At 36.6% G+C, this 24,177-nt stretch overlaps 1 protein-coding gene across 4 annotated transcripts in view; it reads right to left on the bottom strand.

The window, feature by feature from the left end:
• The window catches only part of INPP4A (inositol polyphosphate-4-phosphatase type I A), a 96,782-nt gene that overhangs the window by 71,851 nt on the left and 754 nt on the right, over positions 1 to 24,177 (bottom strand). The window lies entirely within an intron of this gene.

Consider the following 24,177-nt stretch of genomic DNA (forward strand, 5'->3'; position numbering starts at 1 on the left):
ACCTCTAGTAGTAACTAAAGTTCTTATATGATTTACCCACAAATATAACTAATGTGAAAATCATTATTTTAGGATACTTTAATCATCCTTTGCAGTGGTGGGATTCAAATTTTTTTACTACCAGTTCTGTGGGCTTGGCTTGGTGGGCGTGGCATGGGAAGGATATTGTAAAAACTCCAGTCAGAGGTGGTATTTGCTAGTTCTCCAAACTATTCAAAATTTCTGCTACCGGTTCTCCAGAACTGGTCAGAACCTACTGAATACCACCTCTGATCCTTTGCCAGCTCATTCTAAAATAACTACATTCTAAATAGATATCGGGAACTTTCTGCTATTTAAACCTTACAGCTTTTGACTTAGCTACATTTTGCCTAAAGTGGTAAATGGAAAGGTCTTTATTGTCAATGTCTAGTGGTTGCATAATACATGTTTTTCTTGTAAAAAGGATCCTGCAAAAATAGCTCCTATATAAAACAGTTCTTTGTTTGAGTATGTACTGTATTTTGCAGGTATAATGATCCTGCTGTAGTTGCAATCCAAATGGCCAAACAAAATAGACCAATAAGGAACACTCATTTCTTATTCAGTCTCTTTCTATGTGGGAAATATATAGGGAGCTTAGTCCTTCAGTCAATAAAATTCTTTGTTCAGTTCTGACTGGTAGAGCACATATTTTAATTTTTCCCCCTCTGCTGACTTTGAAAAAAACCTTCATTCCTGGAGAATGTCTGGACAAGGCCCTCAAATTTTCCTAGCAGCATTTTCTGAATTGTTTTCTTCTTCCTAGAGCTGAGAGATAGATGGGTGGACCAAAAGTCAACCAGCTGGTTTTGTGGCTAAGGCATAAGTAGAACTCAGGGTTCCTATATCAAAATGTACTGTACAATCCCCATCTCCATTTCTGGCCTTTTCAGAAAGGAGCTTGGGAGTTTAGTTACTAAGAAAGATGTTTTTTACATTTTTTGGCTTGAGAAGATATCCAGTTCATTGAAAGTAAGCCTATCAAGCCTTAGTTCAAGAATCAAATATTTACTGTATATCTTTTAGATGTGAAAAATCTGGCAAATCATCTTCTCTTTCATCACTGATCAAATACAATCACTTCTCACATATCCTTGTTTTCATCATTTGCAATGTCCTGTGTAGGAAACACCTACATCTGATATGATTCATTGATGCATACATAATATGCCATCTGGAAAGTGCATTTATTGAATTAACCATAATAATAAGCTACTCCAATCCATGCAAAATCCTGGTACTGTACACTATCCACTGGGAACATTCCACACTATATTAATTCTGAAAAAGTTTTTTATTCAAAATAGCCTGACTCTTAACACATTAATTAATTACTTCCTAGGCCAGGGGTGTCAAACCCGCCATGACATATTGTTTTCATGTGACATATCGCAACTTTTCCCCCCTTCACTAAAACAGGGGTAGGCATGGCCAGCATGTGACACATCTGGCCTGTGGGCCGCAAGTTTGACACCACTGGCCTAGGCAAGTCACCTTCCGTTCCTGATTTTTAAAAAATATTATTAAAAGTGTTAAAGCATGGGCGTTCAAACTTTTAACTTGCCTGGGCCCCATTGAATAAAGAGGAATTGTCTTGGATTATATATAAAGTATGTAATATATAAAAATAACATGTGCGTATGATGTGTGTGTACACATATACATACATACAAACATACACACATACACAATCTTATGATGCCATATTACTAGCTGTCCAGGGCTGCATGAAGCTTGTGGCTGTGGGTTGCATATGGCTGCTTTAAAGAGAGCATAAAATCTAACACAAAGTAAGATACTAAATGTAGAGAACGAGGAAGAGATAAGGAAAAATTTAAAAAAAAAATCAATAAGAAAAAATAAAAAATAGGAAAAAGAAGCTTCCATTTTTTTCTGCAGGAAATATAAATGTGATTACAAAATTATCCCTTTCCCAATTTCTCAACTGATTCTATTCCCTAGGCTATAGTATGGATATATTCCCCCACAGAGTCCTCTTTGCAGTTTGAACAATTGCTCATTAATTTGCTTATTGCTGATGTAATTGTACAATTGCTTAAGACACCACATCTGAAGCAGGCCATTGTATGTCTGCACAATAATGAAAGAAAAAACTAAAATCCAGTTAAGTATATGTCAGCGATATGCTAATTACACACTATTGTCTTCTCTTAAAACATAATTCTAAAATCATATATTGTGGAATAATTATGCACTTGTCCAATGTTCTATTCGTTCAGCATTTTGCTGCACTGGTTTATGTAAGACTAACTTGCATTCAGGAACTGTAATATTTTAAGTAATAGACTTCTTTACTGGCATGCTGTTTAAAATTACATACAAAATGAAGGATCTAAATGCTAAATCCTTGTATGTAAATGTATCTATTGTGTACAATGCTGACCAAGGCATCTTAGTCTTTTTGGAGTGTGAGAAGATGTGGGTACTCATGAGTATGGGTATGTATGTATTGGATTTCTTGTAAAATATTGGCCATAAGGATCCAATCCATAACAGCAATGAATTTATCAGAATATTTCCTATTAATTCATCTATGACTTCCTCCTGTAGAACATGACCTCTTTATATCTTTGCCTTTTTCTGGCGAGACAGATCCATTTCTAAATATAACATGGTTACAACTGTCAATAATCTCTTATCTTCCAGAAAGCTTATGAGGCCATTAGGGACCCAAAGACCTTTTTTAAAAAAAATAATGGTGACACTGGAAGCTGCTATTATGCTAGCTTTATTTTTTTAAAATCAAAAATACTTAGGGTTAGGAACCTAACCATGGCCACTCTTTCAGATATACATTTTCCACTGAGAATTTCTGTGACCTTATCTAAAGCAATGAATAGTATGTTGTTGTACATTTTCACATGCCACTGATAATGTGATAGTTTGGAGACTTTTTCCAGGAAAGGTAGGAATTGGATTACATACTTTCAAAAATATGCACGTCCAGAAAAAAGATCTGGAAAACGGCTCATGTAATACTCACTAAATCAAACAATTCACAAACAATGGCTTTACCAAGTCAAATGATTCATTCCTGAAAGAAAGAAAAATGCCATACTTCTTCACTATAAAAAATGTATTAGCTAGGCCCCAACTATGGGACAATCTTTTACATCAAAACAAAATAACACAAAATAAATATCTTAACCTAGTATTCATATCTCATCTCATAGAAACATAGACTTTGTATAAAGTCTAACAATCTTAGCATTTCGCTTAAAAGATAATGCTTTCCTATAAAACCTTACGATGGGAGTTATCTTTATTCTTTCTCTTTCATCTTATCAAGTCTGTACTCATTCCTTCTCTTTTAAATTATCAGATTTTATGCCCAGCATAAGCAATAAATCTTGACTGCGCAGAAACTTCAGCCATATTGAGGAACATGGTTGCTGCAAAAACTCACTCATGCAACATGGCCAGATGCTTTATTGCAGACAAGATAGAAGCCTTATAAATGGAGAAGGCATACCTATTGCAGCACACAGAAATCAAAGCCAATATAGGTTGCTTCACAGTTTAAATTCTAGACCAAGTATGTCTAGCATGGCTGACTGGGGAATTCTAGGAGTTGAAGTCCATTAGTCTTAAAAAGTTACCAAAGTTGGACACCCCTGTTCTAAGCCTTTTGCTCCAACTTTTTTGAGACCATGGAAACAAGTCTTTTTCTGTCCCTAGACTGGGAACATCTGCACAATATTCTCATTCCAGTTAAGTCCAGCCTGAGAATTGCTGATTCCTAGCCTGCACTAGCTAAATCAATCTGGGATGATAGCAGAGGTGGTGTTCAGCAGGTTCTGACCAGTTCTGGAGAACCGGTAGCAGAAATTTTGAGTGGTTCAGAGAACCGGCAAATACCACATTTGACTGGAGATTTTACAGTATCCTTCCCCTGCCACGCCTACCAAGGCACGCCCACAGAACTGGTAGTAAAAAAATTTGAATCCCAGCACCGGATGATAGGATCTAAGGACCTTCAGATATGGAAGTCTGATCAACGACTACAGTAACTTCAACGGAGTGATGTCATGTCTTTATCTTCAAAAGAAGAGATCGGTTTTAAAATGAAAATATATTGACCCACATTTCTGCAAAAAATAAAAAAAGCAAATTAAGTTTGACAATCAAACTTAATTTGCTTTTTTATTAAATTGACTTTACACCTTTGGGAAGATTTCTCAAAAACTAGGCCAGGTCAAAAGAAAAATATTACACACTTTCCAGAAAAGCTACTCTTTGACTACAAATGGGCTGCAGAGTCACTGCATTGTTTAATATCTCCAAATTCTACAGATATTGATTACTCTTCAGAAATTCAGCTTGGAATCAGCTGCTTATTTAACTCCCAGGAAAGATCACCCTAGCCTGGTAGTTCATTATTTAAGTTAAACTAAAAATAAATAACTTTAGAAAATAAAACTATCCAAGAATATACATCTTTAAATGCATAAGTTTAAAACCGTATATCCCAGAATTGTTAAATCAAAAATTTAAATGTGTTGTACATTGTCCCAGACAAAGTAAAAACAAAGCCAAATAATATTCAAACTTTCTTTCATAGAATGGGCGTTGCTAGAAGTTGGTAGAAGTTACTCTGAGCGCCCTTTCTATCTATGCTTCCGGGGGCTGGCTTTTATATCTTAGTACAGACTTAGATAAATGACGTCATAGGAAGGAGTTAACCTATCCTGGGCTCTCGATGCAGCATGGAGGAGAACCTGTCTTTCTGGAGATGAAACCTAAGTGCAACTACTATAGAAACTACTGGAAAGCTCACAATAAAGGCATAAGAAATATAGGGTACAGATAGATTCAAGCATCTCTTTTGAATATTTTCTTTTTGTATGTCACATCTACAAGTATTTAAACAAAAATACTATTTATGATTCTGCCATCTTTTTCAGTCATCTAAACTGCTGTCTAGCAATCCTCCTTAATATAAAACTGTATTTTATGGCATTTCTTAGGGAGAGGGGAAATGTTCTGAGCTCTCAACAGGATGGACACAAGTGCCTGGATTTCAAAAGAGAGAACACAGCACATTTTATTTATTTCTGAAATTTTGAGAGCCACACGCTTGCCAGTATTCTGGGTGGCTTACAAGTAAGTGGATTTAAAAAGTATTTTAAAATCACTCATTAAAAGATTATCATACCAAGCAAAAAAAAATATTATTCGTCGCTTATTATTAGCAAAAATATCATCCATGGGAGAAATACTCCCCAAGGATAGAGTATTGGAGTTTTCTGCTCCTCAGACGGATGCAGTTCCAAAAAACAGGCAATAGAGTTTTGCCCCCTGTCATTTGGCATTCCCAGCCAAAACTCATTAAACACAATTGTCTGAGATAAACCTTTCAGGGTTGTAAAAGGCTGCCAAAAAACAAAAGTCCCATTACTGAGAAATATCAACTGACAGAAGTTCCAGCAAGGACAAACCAGAGCTTGCAGGGCTTCAATGAGGAATTAGAGTCTAATCAACTTCTTTACTTCCTGCAAAGAGCACATCCCCGAGGGCTGGTTTTTATCCCTTATGGGAGGGGCAGTCACCTCCCAGCCTTACTCCCGAGTCACCCCTTCTGCTTCAGCTGCTCTCTCCTTCTAACAGCCCTGCACACACACACACACACACACACTCACACCCACCCACACACTGGGAACAGGCTCCCCGGGGTCCTCTGCTTCGCTGCTGCCAGACTCCAAAGGCTCCAAAGGCAGCACCCCACTCTCAGATAGTCCTGGGCCCCTCCCTGCATCAGATGCAGGACCCTCATTCAAGTCCTCACCAGATTCCCTGACTGGTTCCCTTTCATCCTCACTGTCAGATACCTCTGCCGTCCGCCGCTGCTGCCAGTGAACCACAACAGACTGCCAGTATCAATGTTCGGCAAATATCTGAATTAGTAGGAGGAGTTTTGAATTTTGGAATGCTGATCTGCAAAACTTAGACTGCTCAGTTTGTATGCTTGGAGTTACCGCCCCTCCCCCAAATATTATAGGACACTTTTGAACTGATTTCAAAGAAAGTCAGGTTAGGACTAGTTTTCCAAAGCAGGACTGTTCTGATTTTTGGATCGTAGGCAATATAATGCTAAGAGTGATTAAAAAGCCTGTTACAAAAAATTCTGAAGACTCCTTTCTAGAAACTAAGATGGTTTCTACAAATTCCAAATATGCCGTTAAAATTGCTGGACAATATGCTTCCAAATCTGGTTTGTTGTTTTTTCTAATACTCCAGTCCCTTTTATTATAATGTTTCATTATTTGAATGATATACTCTATTTTAATAGCAAAATTAGAATAATAATGGTTTAACTTCATGCAGCTACATGGCTGTTTTGCATGCCCAACAAGGATTTCTTTCCCTTGTTTTGTTTTATATATCTCTGTCTACCTCTCTCTCTCTCTGTCTGTCAATCTATCTCCAAGATGCTTCTGTGGTTTGGGGTTTACTTCAGAGCAATACAGAACTATTGTATTGCCTTAGAACCTAATGCGTGTTGGTAAAATGCTGTGTCTGCTACCACTTCTGCTTGCTTGCATGGTGATCATTGTGGATCCAAATCAGTACCTTTTTTTCTAGAAAAATGTATAATTAATATACGGTGCTGTTGTCTAAAATGTAAATATTGAACTATTTCCTATATGCTGCTTTGAATGTAGTCACAGTTCACAAGCCTGCATCAGTTGCTTTGAGGTTATGTGGCACTGCCTATGCAACATAGAGTCAAAAATGAAATGCATCATTTTGAAATCTCTTCAGAAGTTCAGCTATTTTTGTTACAGTTTTGGTTCATTGGGTTACCTTTTCTTCTAGTGATTGCTTTTCTAGTTTCCTTCCTCTTTATAATGGCTATATTAACCTATGATAGCCTCCCCGACTTGTAAGTCTCTACATCTTGTAACTTACTCCTCTTAATGTGAAATCTACTACCCAGTACTGATCCATAGGAATTGCTCAATAATAAGAGGATGAGCTTCCTGAATGTAAGAGTAGATAATTGCAAATACTTTTGAAGATTCTATTCCAGAATATATGATGGTTTCTACAAATTCTAGGGGTGTCTTTACTAAACTTCATGCTTCTAAATTTAAAAGCTGGTGGCTTTGGTTTCATTATGTCATTGGTTTTCTTCTTATTATACTTCTAGATGTATTTTTGTCCATCTTTAAGAATTTTAAAAACTTCTTGGAAACAACAGGTATCTGAAGAATGCTGCATGTTTGATTTTAAAAATGACTATAGATAGCTGCATTTTATAATTTTCCCTGCAAGCCTTTCAAAATAAATTCTGCCCAAAGATTACTAGGTTTGTTTTCAATAGTAACAAAAATAGAATTAATGTTCTCTAGGGATATATTTATGAACTTACGCTATCTAAGTTACAAATAAAATGTCAATGTGGCATATAGTAGAGTGGCAGCATGTGGTCCACATGTGCTTATTTGATTTTGGTTGTTGTTTTTCATAAAAATAGACCACGTTTTTGGTGAAATATAACCATCAAAAATATCTGGAACCCAAACAACATTGACTTTGACAAAATCCCCACTGTGACAGTATTTTTAATGCCATCCAACGATCTGCCTATCCTAGATCTCTGGGAAGGATTCAAAAGGTGGATAAGAATGCCAAATTCAGTCTAAACATCTGACTGACTGTGTGATGAACCCTAATAATGTGATTGTGCCACCAAAAAAGGAATTTGTGTGTAATAATGATTATATGAATAATAGTAGATACTGACAGTATGAACAGAAAATATGGCATTGTTTTATGTTGACAAAGGAGGAACAACAAACTGAAAAATGATTGTCTATGTCTAAAATCAATGTTTTTTTTTCCAATGCAAGTTATCCAAGAACAACATAATTTTAACTGCCTCTTATAATCACAAAAATATAAAGTTGGTTTCCATTGATGTAAAGGCCAGGCAGCCATAGAAGAAACTAAAGTGCTGTTCCCAAAAAATTTCTAGAGTAGAGGAAAGGATGGAGCCCAAGAGCAGAGCATGAAGAAAACAAAAGTCCAAAGTCACTGTTGCATACAGAACATCCACTAGCACTTTTCCTCTCTCCAGACAGTATTTCCCTTCACACAGCATAGTTACACCAAGTATTATTTTTAACGCTGAAGGGCAATTTAATTAGGTAAATAGGAAGTTAGCCAGCCATTCAGATCTAAAATAAACCTTCTATCCACTGATGATTGGTTGGACCCTAATTCCATAATCCCCATCATCACTATCAACACATTTTTTTTAGTAGCAAAAGCACCAAAATAAAGACTAGGGATTTTCAAAAACTTTCAATGTTTTCAACCCAAAGTCACCTTCATGAGATGGGCATCTATATACATTTGATAAATAAATAAAGAAGTAGGAGGTACAGTAGTGCAAACTGAAAAAAGAGAATGAAAAAAAAGAGTATGTTAACACACATGCATTTCTTACTTATATCCAGATGGGGTTATAGCTGTGTATTCCACCTGAGATTGCACTGTGAGAGGTGCCAGATACCAGCTGTGAAGACATCAATGAGTGCTTAGTTAGCACATCATGTTGATTCTTCCCAAGTTGCACTAATTGCCAATCTGTTTCCAGACACAATTCCAAGTACTAGAAATCACCACTAAAAGCTTTCAATGGATTTAGATCCAGGAAGTCAAAGGGATTCAAATTCAACAGAAGTAAAGAAGGGCATGCTGCATAAAAGAGAAAGTGTTGAGGGTTAGTGATTTAGTTATTGTATTTGTATGCTGCCTGCGTCTTTGGGTTGGCCAATAAAAGCTACATTTTCTGTGCTACTGAGAATCTTCATGTCTGAACAAGGAAAATAAAATACAAGAAAGCACCTTAATGCAATCCTAAATTGCATGAACAGAGGGATACAATCAAGATCAAGGGAAGTACTATCACTCTATAAAGTCATAGTAAGACCACACCTAGAGTAGTGCATCCAGTTTTGGTCACCACACTATAAAAAAGATGTTGAGATTCTAGAAAAAGTACATAGAAAGAGCAACCAGGATGATTAGGGGACTGGAGACTAAAACATATGAAGAACAGTTACAGGAACTGGGCATGGCTAGTCTAGTGAAGAGAAGGACCAGGGGAGACATGATAACAGTGTTTCAATATTTGAGGGGCTGCCACAGAGAGGAGGGGGTCAAGCTATTTTCTAAAGCACCTGTAGGTCAGACAAGGAATAATGGATGGAACCTGGAGATTTAACCTGGAAATAGGGAAAAACTTTCTGACAGTGAGAACAATCAACAATGGAACAACTTGCCCTCGGAAGTTGTGGGAGCGTCATCACTTGATACTTTCAAGAAGAGATTGGACTGCCATTTGTCAGAAATGGTGTAGGGTCTCCCGCTTGGGTGGGGGATTGGACTGGATGACCTATAAGGTCTCTTCCAACTGTTATCTGCCTTGTTTATGTAGATGATCCCTACTATTTCTTTTTCTTTTCCCATAACTATTTTGCTTTTTTTTTTTTTTTGGCAGATACTTGAACTACTAGGTCAAGTATTACTGGTCAAATGTATTGTGTTGTATTATTTATCTGTTCATTTGTTGCAATTGTTTTTAAATTTTAAATTCCTAAATTTTGTTTGACTGTACTAACTTTAACTATCCTTAATACTGTATACTATAAACACCTACATGTATTTTCTAATATGTGACTAATGTATAAGAGTAGATCCAGAATATTAGGCAATGTTAGCTTTTGATGTATTATCACTGCTACAGGATAAAAGTACGTTGGCGGTTAAGAGTCACATACAAGTGCCTGAAACTCAATGCTTCTGTTTCAAGTTGGAAATTTTCTTCTAGTTTGTGCAGTCTAGCAAACCCACATGAGAACGTAAAAGGATGTACGTAAGAGGAAACAAGAGGAACAGCTCTTGTACACAGGCTGAATTCCCAATATAATAAACAGATCTGATCTTGTCACTTACAAGTCATATTTATAAAATGACTGGTGGTATTTTATTTCCACTCAAGAAAAACCAACAGCAACGACAAGCCATCTTTTAAAAAATGAAAATGCTTTCAATATTACTATCTCTGTGTTTAAATGTGGACTCCTTGGGCTGCATCTTCTATGTTTGTGGATATGTTGATGATGACTCAGTAGTTAGAATGCAGTATTGCAGGCTAACTCTGCATTCCACTGCCAGGAGTTCAAACATGACTGGCTCAAGATTGACTCAGCCTTCCATCCTTCTGAGGTCAGTAAAATGAGAACCCAGATTGTTGCGGGCAACATGCTGGCTCTGTAAGCCTCTTAGAGAGGGTTATAAACTACTATGCTGTTTAAGAGGTATTGCTATGTGTGGATTAGGAAGTACATGATGGAATTGTACATATTAGAAGGATATGACCAGGAAGAGCTAAGAATGGAGTATTTGGCAGCATTCAACACCAACACCCTCTCCCAAAGGGATGCACTGGTGGGACTTTTTCCTGGAATGTTTTTCTCTGTAACTTCCTAGACCGATCTAGCCCATTCTCTTAACTTGATCTTTCTTCTCTTGACTTCTCCCACCATTCCACATTTTGCTCTGCTTTGTTCAGTATCCATAGAGCATTTTGCTGACAGCATAATTTAGTTTCGACTTTCTTTTAATGGAAAAATAAAATGGGAAATAGACAAGAAAAAAAAAAGTGAATCAGATCAAATGCCGTTATGGTTTAGGACTTCAGTATTTGGTATGCCACCTTACTCTGCTACTCTTACTGGTTCTACTAGTTTATTTTTAAAAAGCCCAGCAATCACATCAAGGCTAATGCAGCAAAACCTGCCTCCCATGGTAGACGGTAGCACTTTTCAAAGGCAAAGTCAGATTTTGTCTATCAGTCATTCAGAAACTGGCAGGCAGGGTCAGGAATCAGGCATGATAGGAATGTTCTTTATTGTAGTATGGAATAAAGTAACTTGAAAGCCGTTTTTTTTCCATTCCATCTTATTCTACTACACAATACCAAGGTGGGGACATTCTGAGATTCATTTTCAAGTATCCTCTCAGAGTTGAGTGATCTTTTCACTTTAAGAGCTTGCTCGTTCCTTCCCTCTCCTCAAGATGAAGAAACGTAGCGCTGACCTTATCAGAAGTCACCCATTTGAATGAATGGACTAAGGATCAAATTAGTAAGGCGAGCTTTGCTTTTTAGACCTATGTCATTGGATAGTGCAATGACTGGTCACACATTTCAAGTATTTATATTAATTCATTTCCCCAAAATTGTAGGCAGGGTGTGCCAGGAGATATATCATAGCTACTGGTTGGTATGCTAAGCCAATGAGCTGTTCACAGGATGGAACTTCTAAGAAACTCTGAAATTTTAAAACATTTTAGTACTTGAGGCATTATATATTTTAAAAAACCCATCTGTTTTCCAGATGTAGCTTAATAGTTATGCTACAGAACTAATTTATCTCACCATGGTAATGTCTCACAGGAGTAACTCTTCTAGGTTAGTTCATCTTCTGCAAATTCCCCAAGGCCAACATCAAAGCAATTGACCCATCTGATTCATCTCTACTCTTTCAGAAGTTGCAGTGAAGACACATACCGTACTAAATTTAGGTTTCAGTCATGACCATCATTTGTAAAGATGGTCTAATAACTGGCTGCCTCAAGATATGGCTTTAAAGCTGGTGTTTAATAATTTTAAACACCAGCTTTTAAGCCATATCTTGAGGCAGCCAGTTCCCTATATTAAGGGTTGTATTTTCTTCATATAAACCATTTCACTTAATAGCCCAAATTATTCTGGAGAAGTTGGGAATTATCTAGACCTCATAATTTTAGAAATCTCAATTGTATCCTACTCCAGCAGTCCCAAATGCTCGTTCTTCAGGTTCATCTATCTCCATGAGTTCATAAAGAGACAACCGGAACTAAGTACAGAGATCTGGATATGACTGTATGCCATACAAAAAAGCATATGAAAATGTAACTAATAGGAAACAATAATAGTTATTATTTCCATAAACTTCTAATAACAAAATATATAAACAAACCAATGTATACAATACTTTCTAATTAGACTGTGCCAACTCAAATACTAATCAGTTATTCCGTAAGTTAGGAATTTTACTTCAGGGCATATCATTTGATACATACAATAATATTTGACATTTACCTACTGAAAAATGGTGTTAATTATATACAGTATTTTTTTATACTTTTGCTTCCTATTTTAACTAGTTCCTAACTAAAAACTGATTTCTTATTTCATGACTTTTAACATTACTCATCAATGACAGAAAGGAAACTATCAAAAGCTTTTCAAAACTACAAGTTTACGTAATTTCAAAATCTTTATGAAACAGGTGTTCCTCTGCAGAAACCATTGCTGTTTTTAAGATATTCAATTAACTTCAGAATTACTAAATATAACACAACCAACAGAAACACTTCACACAACAAAATTAAAGGCAGAAAAAATTACAAATCCAGTGCCCATGGGGATGGCAACTAAATGAATTTTTAAGAAAAAAACTAAATTCATGGCACATGGGCCTATCAAAAACTATTAGTCATATCTAATAGCTTTGCGAATACTATAAAATACTACGGATACTTTCTAATATTGCAAAAACTACCATCACCAATTTCAGATTAAATGTAAAATAGAATTCCTTCTGCTTCTCTTCTTAAGGAGAAGATTCTTCTAGGATCTTGAATCCTTTAAATTTCTCTACAGGACTTAGGGCTGGAATCCAGGAGGATTGTGTAAGGTGGAAGAATAAACCTGGTCCATGTCACATTTGTAAGCTCAGTGCGATGCGTCCGGGATATGAACTCTTATTTTAGCTAAAAGATTAATTCTCATATTTTCTCAAGTATATACAACTTATTCAAGAATGACAGATTTTAAAATAAACACTAATTCATTTAGTTGCTTCATCTTAAAAAGAAAACAATTCATCCAGTCTTTTTTGCGTCACACTATGCCTTAAAACTATTTGCTTCAACTATGGGTTTTTAAAAATTAATCTAGGAACAAAATAAACTTGGAAGTCACAATGAAATAATTTAAGGGACTGTGTGGCTATATTGCTTAAAACAATGGTTTAGAGACCTCAGAAAAATTACTTTTTTCAAATACTATCAGTTCCATGATTCCAGGCTACCATAACAGCCACGGTTCTTTTAGTTTATCCAAAACCAGAAATAACATTTGAATATGATTTATTAAATATGGAATAGTACCTTAGCCACCATTCATTTTAAAACATAGAAGAAAGATCTGTGCTTATTAAAAGTTAGTCACAAAATTCATATATCCATGTCAGAAACAATGAATTTACAATACCTATTAGCAGAGCAGATATATGTTTTCCATGAAAGAAAATCTGAGATTCAAGTCCAGGAACCTCCAAAAAGAAGTACTGTAGATAACTTTTGCATGAAATATCTGCTTATCACTGTTGACAATACAGGCTTTGATGAACTAAGAGAAGGAAGTTAGCAAATGCCCTAATCATATATTTCACCTCCTACTCAACTCCCATATACATAGACATGTCAGGATGTGGATAACTTGTAGCTGAGAGTCCCCACCCTCTTATGCAAATATTCTACACTGTGGAAAGGCTGAGGCCTCCTAAATGATTTGGCTTATTTAGTTCCAGTGACATCATCAACATTCTTATAAATATCCTTTGACATGTTTATCAATTTCTGGGTGGAGAACAAACCAAAACTGATGGGAGTGATATTATTCTCTGAAGTATCTTTTCCCCCCTTCTCTTTGAAACCACATTCTAATTAGGGGAAAGTCAAAAGGACATGCACATACTTAAAAGAGCTTTGACTTGTTATTTTTTCCAAATGACTCACATTTTCAAAGAACAATATATACGGTTACCATCTCACCAGTGAAGTACATTAAATCCGGGGCCTAAATTCATGTGACTGTATTACTGCTTGCTCTACTAAAATTGGAAAGATGGTTTGAAGGTGGACTGTTACACAATATGAGCATGCCGACCTGATTATTGTAAGATAATCAGGCAAACATCCTGTCCAACAGAGGCAACATCCAAGCTAGGAAAGCTCCCACTGTTCTTTTCCACTGGAAAGAGGAGGGAGACAGGGAGGGAGGGAGGAATGACTATTTTTGCCTTAGCTAAGAGCAGGGGTGTCAAACTCATGGCCCACGGGCCGGATGCATCACGTGCTGGCCCAGCCCCTGTCCAGTTTAGTGAAGCCCCGATATGCCATGTGACACTGACATGACACTGCAAGTTTGACACCCCTGGTTAAGAGCATTCTAGAAACTATAGGGTCAAATTCATAGCTATAATTTCCTGCAAAACAGCAAATATAATTGCAATAGCAATTTAGCCACATTAACAAGCATGGTTATCCTATTAAAATTATTGTGTCTGTAACCTTTAACTGAACGAAATGGTTCATCATAAGCCAAAACTTAACAAAGGTACAGTATCTCAAAAGGGCTAACCAAATCAGATCCATGACTCTCTTGGAATTGAAATTTGGAAATTTTATAAAATATTTTATGGCATAAAATTATCACGAAGCATGTTGTGACATAATACAAAATGTCATAAAACAGTTCTTCAATCAGCTCTGATATTTGACTACACTATACAGTTCAACATGGACTACAGATAAATCTCTGAATATTTCCATGATTTTTTAAGAACTTTAAACTTTTAAGTATATTGGAAGTTCTGCCACCATTGAAAGCATTGAGGAATCTGGTAAGAAAGTATCTCTGAAAAGATGTCCCAAAAGGTCACAAGTTGTCTCACTTGAACTAAAACTGCACAAAAATAAGACAATAATCATTAGAGAATTACACAATCTTGTTTTCTATTAATCTACCCAGAGCGATCATCATTAAAGTACCATAATAAAAATTTAATCTCTCATAGTTAGACATTTACTAAACACACAGTCTAATTTCGTAACCAGAAAACACTCTTTCAATATAATTAGGAAATTACAAAAGACACCTCATACTTCTGCTGAGACTCTAATAATCTTCTTCGTCGTTCTGTTTTGTAAATAGTTCCTGGCCATCAAAATTAACAATTAACTGAAAGTTCATTGTTTAAAACTAGAATAATGTCTTCACTCTATAGTTTACATTGATTAAACAGATAAGCAGCACTGCAAACAGAAGTCAGTATCTCTGGAACTATTCAGGGAAATGCGACTGTCAATTCAGACACACAGTATTCAAACAAACTTCCCTGAAATACAAATTGTTTATCACTATAAATCTTGTACAAGAATACTAAATTTTGGGGGAGTATTTGCTATGATCCACTACTTGCTTATTTGAAAAAAAGCGTTACAGGTAGTCCTTGATTTACAACCATTTGTTTAGTGACCATTGAAGTTTCAACAGCACTGAAAAAGTGTGACTTACAAGTGGACTTCACACTTAATGACTGTTGCATCTCCATGGTCATGTGATCAAAATCCAGGCGCTTGGAAACCTGCATGTATTTATGACAATTGCCATGTCCTTAAGTCACACAATCACCATTTGTGACCTTCCCAACCAGCTTCCAAGAAGCAAAGTTAATGGGGGAAACTGGAATTGCTTAACGATTGCATGATTAACTGCAGTGATTCATTTAACCACTATGACAAAAAGGTTGTAAAATCCATCTTGACTAACGTGACATCCACCTTGTTTAGCAATGGAAATTCTGGTCCCAATTTTGGTCATAAGTCAAGGACAACTTGTAAAGCGGTCTAGACTCCTGAACAGAGCATGTATATGTGAACTGAATACCACCGTAAATATTCCCATGAATGCACTGCAGAAGTGCAAAGTAGAGATACTACTTTAGGAAATATATTTTATCATTTGATTTTCCTTTGTCATTATTAAAACACTTTGTATTATGTTTGACATACAAATTCTCAATGTTATTATACTTTCCTTATTTTTAATCCTTTGCTCACAAGATCAGAAGGAAAGAGAAAATAACAACACTTTGCTATTACAGAGCTACAATATTAGGCAAAAGCAGAGCCAAACTCTTAAACTTAACTGGTTTGCAGCTCTGTGCCAAATGTTTTTATCTCACTTCACAACAACTAAACCAAATTATACACATTTCTTCAAACTTAACAGATACAACGCAACAGACACACCGTCTGGTTTAATTTAGACAATGGAAAAAATCTTTCTGTGTGGAGAAGCAAATATTCCCTCACAGCGCTCAGGTTCCATTCAAACAAATGGTAAAAAAAACCCTAACAAGCACAACTCTGACACAGTACTAATTTTCCACATGCATGGATATGTTTGCTTCTCCTCAACTAATGGCAGTCACCTAAATAGGCAAATAGCAGAGCAAATAGATCATGCTCTCTCCTAGGAAGCAATCATACAAATTCATTTACAGAACATATTCTCTGGACAAGATATATGCGCAATCTGGGGCAGCAGGTGACATGGCAATACTTCCTCAGTTACCCAATTACGATAATTGCCACTTCCTTTCTGCATCATAGGCAACTAGAATGCATGACTTGGCTAAGAGAGGCTGAGACTGCCTATAACAGGGGTTGGAACTCTGGGAGTTGAAGTCCACAAGTCTTAAAGTTTCCAAGGTTGGACACCCCTGGCCTATAAAAACAGATAGGCTAACTTGTATCATGGTCACTGGCATCCTTAAATGCCTTTCACCGATATTTCTGACAGGCAGCTAAAGCACATATATACTATACTTATTTTCATTTCATTTTCAGTTATAGGAGTCCATTATTGCTAAGTCTATTCAGACCTTGCAAAAACACATATGAATAAGATACTAAATAAATGTTTATTTATTTTATTCTGAATGTATATTTGCAATTAGATGCTATTCATTTTTCCTGATGTATTTCTTTCAGGATTTTCTTCTTCTTTATTTCCTCTTTTATCGCTTTGGGTGTCGAGGGATTTTTCAGGACCACTATAATTATTTCATAATCCATAAAAAATATAGACCTAATTCCATTTTTTCTAGAAACGTTTTATTTCAAGGAAACCACAGATTACATATTCCAGGGCTGTTGGTAGTAAACAAAAGTTAAATTTCTCATCTGTTTAAGGTATGGTAGTTCTAAATTAATTCAAAATATTTCCTAGAAGTATTATCTTAATATTTTCAACAGATAAATAAACAGAAAAAAACAATGGCAGAGAATTTAGCATTTAAGATAAGAAAGCAGCAGGCAGGAATAGCTTTATTTAACATTTCACAGATTAGTGTTTCTACTGTATGAAACATCTCCTGAATCAGCTACAGGGACTATAAGATTAACACTTGTACAAGCAAACATGTAGTACCATGTTTGCATTTTGCAAAGAATCCAACTATATAAAGTTCAACATAAATAAGAGAAAACACATGATGCATAAATAAACCCTTTAGCAAACCAGGATTAAAGAATGTGGGTGGCAGCCTTAGAGCTGGAAAAAAGGCTTCTAGAATAAACACAATTAATTTCATCAGGATTTATTTCTATCAGGAAGAGAAATAAGTAACCTAGATTACAATACTTCTGGTTGGGAAAAGATCTGCAATTAAAATGAATATCCTCCTTAGATTGAGATAGCAATTCCAGGAGTCATTTCCATCAAATGACATCCCAGGGGGTCTGTATAGTAAAGGACAACCCCAAACAGGGAAGCAGTTAATTAAAGATCTAAAACAAACTAATTTTAATGGCTTTACATAATAACAAGAATAAATTTTATTTCTAAATCTAGGATTAAATCAGAGGTAAAAAAAGACAATGATCACACAGAAATTAATTTTACAATATGATAAAAATGCAAAAGTTTTGGTCTCAAAGATCTATAAGTATATAAATTCCTAGCATTAAAAATATTTGGGAGAATAATATTGGAAACTATTGATGGAACTATTTGGAATAGTTGATTGTATATTTCATCAACACACATCCCCAAACGATATCTGCCAAAAACAGAATATATCTCAAAATAATTCATAGTTAGTGTTCCTTCCTGCCCTTCCTCTCAAGATTGTAATGCATCTATAAAAAAAGTATAATTTATGTCAGAGGAGAAACTGATAGGTTTGTGCTTACATTTATATATGGTGGCAAAGGTTATTCATTTCAAAAATTGTAAGATATATATATATATGTTTTCTGAGGTTCTCGCGGGTATTTGTATGTGGATCTTTGGTTGTTCGGGTTTTCACACACCCCCAATCAGAACACAGCCAAGCCCCCACCCAATCAAGTCACACCCCCACTAGCAGTTAAAAGGAAGAAGCAGCTGCAAGCTCACATCACTCTGAAAAGCCGAAGTCAGAAGCCTGAAGATGATGAATGAGACTTCATCGAAGCGTTGCCTAGATACTTGAATCTTACGCGGGAGAAAACCCGAACAACCAAAGATCGATCGATCCATATATATATATATATATATATATATATATATATATATATATATATATATATATATATATATATATATATTTGTTTTCTGAGGTTTTGCGGGTATTTGTATGTGGATCTTTGGTTGTTCGGGTTTTCTCCTGTGTAAGATTTGAAGTATCTAGGCAACGTTTCGATGAAGTCTCATTCATCATCTTCAGGCTTCTGACTTCGGCTCTGTGCTTCTCAGAGTGATGTGAGCTTGCAGCTGCTTCTTCCTTTTAACTGCTAGTGGGAGTGTGACTTGATTGGGTGGGGGCTTGGCTGTGTTCTGATTGGGTGTGTGTGTGTGTTCTCACTGGTAGGGGGTTTGGCTGTGTTGTGATTGGTTGGGGGGTTGGCCGTGTTCTGATTGGCTGGAGGCGTGTTCTGTTCAGGTGGGGGCTTGGTTGTGCTCAGGTTCGTCTTAGTTGCTGGGGGATTTGAGCTGGTGAGCTGTGATCCTGCTGTTTGGCTTCGAGTTCGTGGTCGTGCTGCATCTTTATGGTGGGTGTAAGTTTGCTTCATGTATGGCTCGGAGGGGTTTGAAGTGGGTAGTGATGCAGCTGCAGTGCGGCTTCTGGTCCATGGTCGTGTCTCATCTTCTGTGTGGGTGTGAGTCTGCTTTCTGCATGGAAGTGTGGTGGTGGCATCTTGTGTGGGCCTCATGGGTGTGGGTCTGGTGTCACTCTTCATGTTAGGTACTCGTCTGTTCATGAGGGCGTGTTTCCAAATGGCTGGTAGGCGGGAGGTGTCATCTCGTTTATTCATGCTGTGTGGGCATTTTTCTATCTCTATGGCTTCTCTGATTATTCTGCTGTTGAAGTGTTCGGTTTTGGCGATAGTTTGGCGATAATGACGTGTGTGTGTATGTGTGTGTGTGTGTGTGTGTGTGTGTATATATATATATATATATATATATATATATATATATATATAAAATCTTACAATTTCTGAAATGAATAATGAATAACATGTAAGTACCCACAAAAACTTAAGAAAACATATATACATTTGTTTTCATATATATATATATATATATATATATGTATGTATGTATGTATGTATATGTATATGTATATGTATATGTATATATGTATGTATTTTCTTAAGTTTTCGTGGGTACTTACATGTATGGCATTCAGCTTTGTTCGGGTATTTTCCCACGTCATTGTAGTTGTGCTTTTAAAGTTGTAGCAACGTTTCGGCAGAATCTCATCTGCCATCATCAGGCTACTGTATAGTGTTCATCTGTGAGTCAGGCTTTTATAGTGGTTTCAGATTTAAATATGGGGCAGCCTATTGTTGTGCCAGAATGGTTTTTTCTTCACTCTGATTGGTTGGGAGTCTTGGTCTGTGTTTAGCTAGTTGGTATTTATTTTTGATGATTTCAAGAGTTTCTTTTATGGGGACTTGAGTGAATAGTGAAACCACGTCGAAACTTAGAAGCAGATCTTTTTGTTCCACGTGTAGATCTTTGATCATTTCCAAGAAGTGGTATGAGTTTTGTACATTTGAAGCTACTTAAAAGCACAACTATAATGACATGGGAAAATACCCGAACAAAGTTGAATACCATACATATAAGTACCCGTGAAAACTTAAGAAAACAAATATCAGACCTCTAAGGGGAGAAAATGAACAGCCAGACCAAAACCTATGAGAAGCTAGAAGTTAAAAGAGCAGGAATATTATGTGACCTCAAATTCCTACGCAGCTGCAGAGACAATGCAACACCAACCTGCTTCAAATTAACATTTCATCACAGCACAGCAGCTACTAAACATATCCTGAAAAGAACTGAAATGGCTCTACTCAGGAACCAGCTCCACAGAAAGAGATTCCAATTGGATCAGTTAAACAAAGATTTGCTAGCACTACACCTGGAATTGAGCAGCAAAATCCACCCTCTACTTTGGGACAAGATAAAACAACTTACAACTTGGAGAGCTGAAACTGAAACCACTTACAAAAATGACAAACTCTTGAAGAAACTAAAGAAATTAGAACATGACAAGAAAGCCCCCAACAACTCACAACACCTGAAACAATTAGTATATAACGTTTCCAACAGAGAACTCACAAAACAGAAACAGATGTCCTAACCAAAGGATTCAATTATGCTATAGCACCCAAAAAAATCCCCACAGAATCCATCATATGTGCAGTAGAATCCAGCCTAACTAAATTAAATACAGATGAAGCTGATAGAATAAGACACCGTTACTAACATCCTATGCACAAGCAAACCACCCAAAAGCAACTTGCACAAAGAGGAACTAAAAGCGCTGCAAGCCCTAAAAAAGGATAGCAGCATAATCATACTTCCAGCAGACAAAGGGAATGCCACAATAGTAATGGATAGAAAAGACTATGAAACAAAATTGACAGACCTACTCCAAGACTCCACATACAAACCCAGAAACACGGACCCAACTACATATCTGCAAAAATTACCCAAGAAGAAAATTATAACCAGCCACATGAGCAAAGAGATCCAACAGACGATCATCCCAAGAGATAAATCTTCCAGATGCCCCAAACTATACAGCCTCCCAAGAATACACAAAGAAGGCATACCTCTCAGACCCATAGTCAGCTCCAGAGGAGCACCACTACAAAACCTAGCTAAACACTTAGCAAAACAACTACAGCCCCATGCTGAAACAGCAGCTTCACATGTACAAAACTCATACTTCTTGGAAATGATCAAAGATCTACACGTGGAACAAAAAGATCTGCTTCTAAGTTTTGACGTGGTTTCACTATTCACTCAAGTCCCCATAAAAGAAACTCTTGAAATCATCAAAAATAAATACCAACCAGCTAAACACCTCATGGAACTAACAGAACACTGCTTAACCAACACATATTTCATATACAAAGAACAAAGATACAAGCAAATTGAAGCAGCCCCTATGGGATCACCACTGTCACCCATCATTGCAAACCTGTTCATGGAAGAATTCGAATCCAGAGCCCTGGCTAATGCCACCCACAATTCCTGAAATGAATAATGAATATCATGTAAGTACCCGCAAAAACTTAAGAAAACATATACATTTGTTTTCATATATATATATATATATATATATATATATATATATATATATGTATATGTATATGTATATGTATATGTATATGTATACGTATACGTATACGTATATGTATATATGTATGTATTTTCTTAAGTTTTCGTGGGTACTTACATGTATGGCATTCAGCTTTGTTCGGGTATTTTCCCACGTCATTGTAGTTGTGCTTTTAAAGTTGTAGCAACGTTTCAGCAGAATCTCATCTGCCATCATCAGGCTACTGTATAGTGTTCATCTGTGAGTCAGGCTTTTATAGTGGTTTCAGATTTAAATTTGGGGCAGCCTATTGCTGTGCCAGAATGGTTTTTTCTTCACCCTGATTGGTTGGGAGTCTTGGTCTGTGTTTACTGGTCTTGGAGTTTGCTGTGTTCTGCTTGATTGGTGTTTCTAATATCTTCTGTCTGTTTTTTTTGGCTCTTTTGGATCTTGATTGGCTGGCAACATTGTGTTACTTTATTGTAGGCCTTTAGTGCAGCTTGGCTCCAGGTAAATGGACGGCTATCATTAGTTAGGAAGCTAGGTTTCATCTGGGTGCCTGGTTGGGGTGTGTTTGAGCTGGAGGTATCAGGGGGGATCTGTCTGTGCCCAGATGTATACCAGGTGAATACTATATATATGGTATTCAGCTTTGTTCGGGTATTTTCCCATGTCATTATAGTTGTGCTTTTAGTTGACTCAATTATTATCACCATACAATACTTTGCATATAGAAGATCAAATAAAAAACTATTTGTCTCCTGTCAAGCTAGATTGTAGCTTATTTATGAAGAATGAAGCAGGACATTTAAACAGCCAGAGACTATGAAATATATCCTTAGCTGAAAATGTAATCAAGCAGGAGAGGCTAAGCAGAAATATTAATTACAGAAATATTTTTCTTCAATATGCTCTAGGTTTCTAGTACATATTAAGCAAGAAGCTGAAAATATCCAACCCTTAGTTTTTTGGATAATCATGAACAAGTGGCATGTTGTAGCAAAGAATAACTTCTTGTATAGTTACATCATCAATAGTTGTGTTATTTAACACAATTACTGTTTTTGTATGTATGTGTTTGCATAGCTATGTCTTTAACAAAATAAAATTTAAAAAGATAAATTCCAAACACCTCAGTAAATCTATTCAAAACTATTGCAGGATGGTTTCATTAAAAGTTTGGCTAACATTGTTTTTAAAGCTCAGTTGTTTCAGTGAGCATCAATAGCATTTGTATTCTATTTTCCAGCAAAAAAATATTCTTTTTAATAATCATGGGTTGAAGCCCAATTAAGGCATACTCAGATCCACCAGATCAACTGAAATTGAGCTGTTTATCCCCCATTGATATCTGTAGATCATCTCCATGTATGACAAAAGTTCAGCTGCCTGTTCTGTTTGCCGTACTCTGAACCTGCCCCCATTACTATAACCTCCATCTTGTGGCCAATCCATTGCTAAGGCAGGATGAAGCTGATTCAAGGTGCTTTTGAAGAATGGAAGCATCTTCCTAGCAACTGCAAAGACTTTTCATAAGGACAATCCATGGTACTTGGAGGATGGGCCTCCAGAGGTCAGCGAATGTCTGGGTTCCAGGTAGACCAGCCGATATTGCAGTGAGCCCATCCTCTCCCATCAAACTAACTGGGCTCTATGCCTGCAGCTCCATTTGTGCTTGGCTACCAAAGAGACCAGACACTTCCCTTGCACAGCTACTTTCTTTTTCCCCCTTAAGTTCAAACAGCAATATCAATATAATGCAAGACCAAATGCAGATCTACTGAGAGATTGATATTCCCATTGACAAATAGAAATACTGTAATCCTAAAAATCCTACTGTAATCCTAAAAATCCTACTGTAATCCTAAAAAGCAGAAAGTGACAAATGAAATTAACATCAAGCACCAGGCCAAGCAAGATAGCCTGAGATATTATAAATCAGCTGGAGCTTTGGTGTCATTTAAAAAGGGTCAGATCAGGGTTCAAAAATAAACCAACAATTCAAGAAAGATTTTAGATAACCCCAACCCCCAGCAAACCCCAGTAAGAGAAGGGAACTGTTCTAGCAGCAGCACCTTCTCATTTGAGATTGGCCAGAGGTGAGCAAACACTATGGATCTTGTTGCTGAGGCAGGATAAAAAGTAGACTGTGTGGGCAATCGTTTAAAATTAGTAACCCAAGCCTAAAATTATGCTAGTCTTTATAATAGCTCCTGGGTGACTAGCACTCTACCAGAAACGCGTGATCTGTGTGGAATAGTTTTAACAAATATCTTTTATCATAAGATTTAAGGCTACCCTGGGAAGGTATCAAGTTGATCCCTTTAAAAATCTCATCAATTCACAGATGAATCAGGCACCTATAATGTAATCGTCTACCGTTACATGCCAAGAAACCAGATTAATGAAAAAAAAAAAAGCCTGGCTCCAGGGCAAGAACTCCCGGGAAGCCATTCCGCAAAACATAACCCTGGATGTCCTAGAAAAGAAAAAAAGGGGGAAAAAAAAACAAACCAAAATCCTGAAGCTGCCAATATACAACCGTCTTCTCTTCCTCCTCTTTATTATTTCTGGCCGACGCACGCCCTCCAGTTTGCATCAGACCAATGCAGCGCTCGGATCACACACA

This window comes from Pseudonaja textilis, chromosome 8 (genome assembly GCF_049901715.1).
Source record: "Pseudonaja textilis isolate UNSWEBS1 chromosome 8, rPseTex1.2, whole genome shotgun sequence".
Taxonomy (NCBI): Eukaryota; Metazoa; Chordata; class Lepidosauria; order Squamata; family Elapidae; genus Pseudonaja; species Pseudonaja textilis.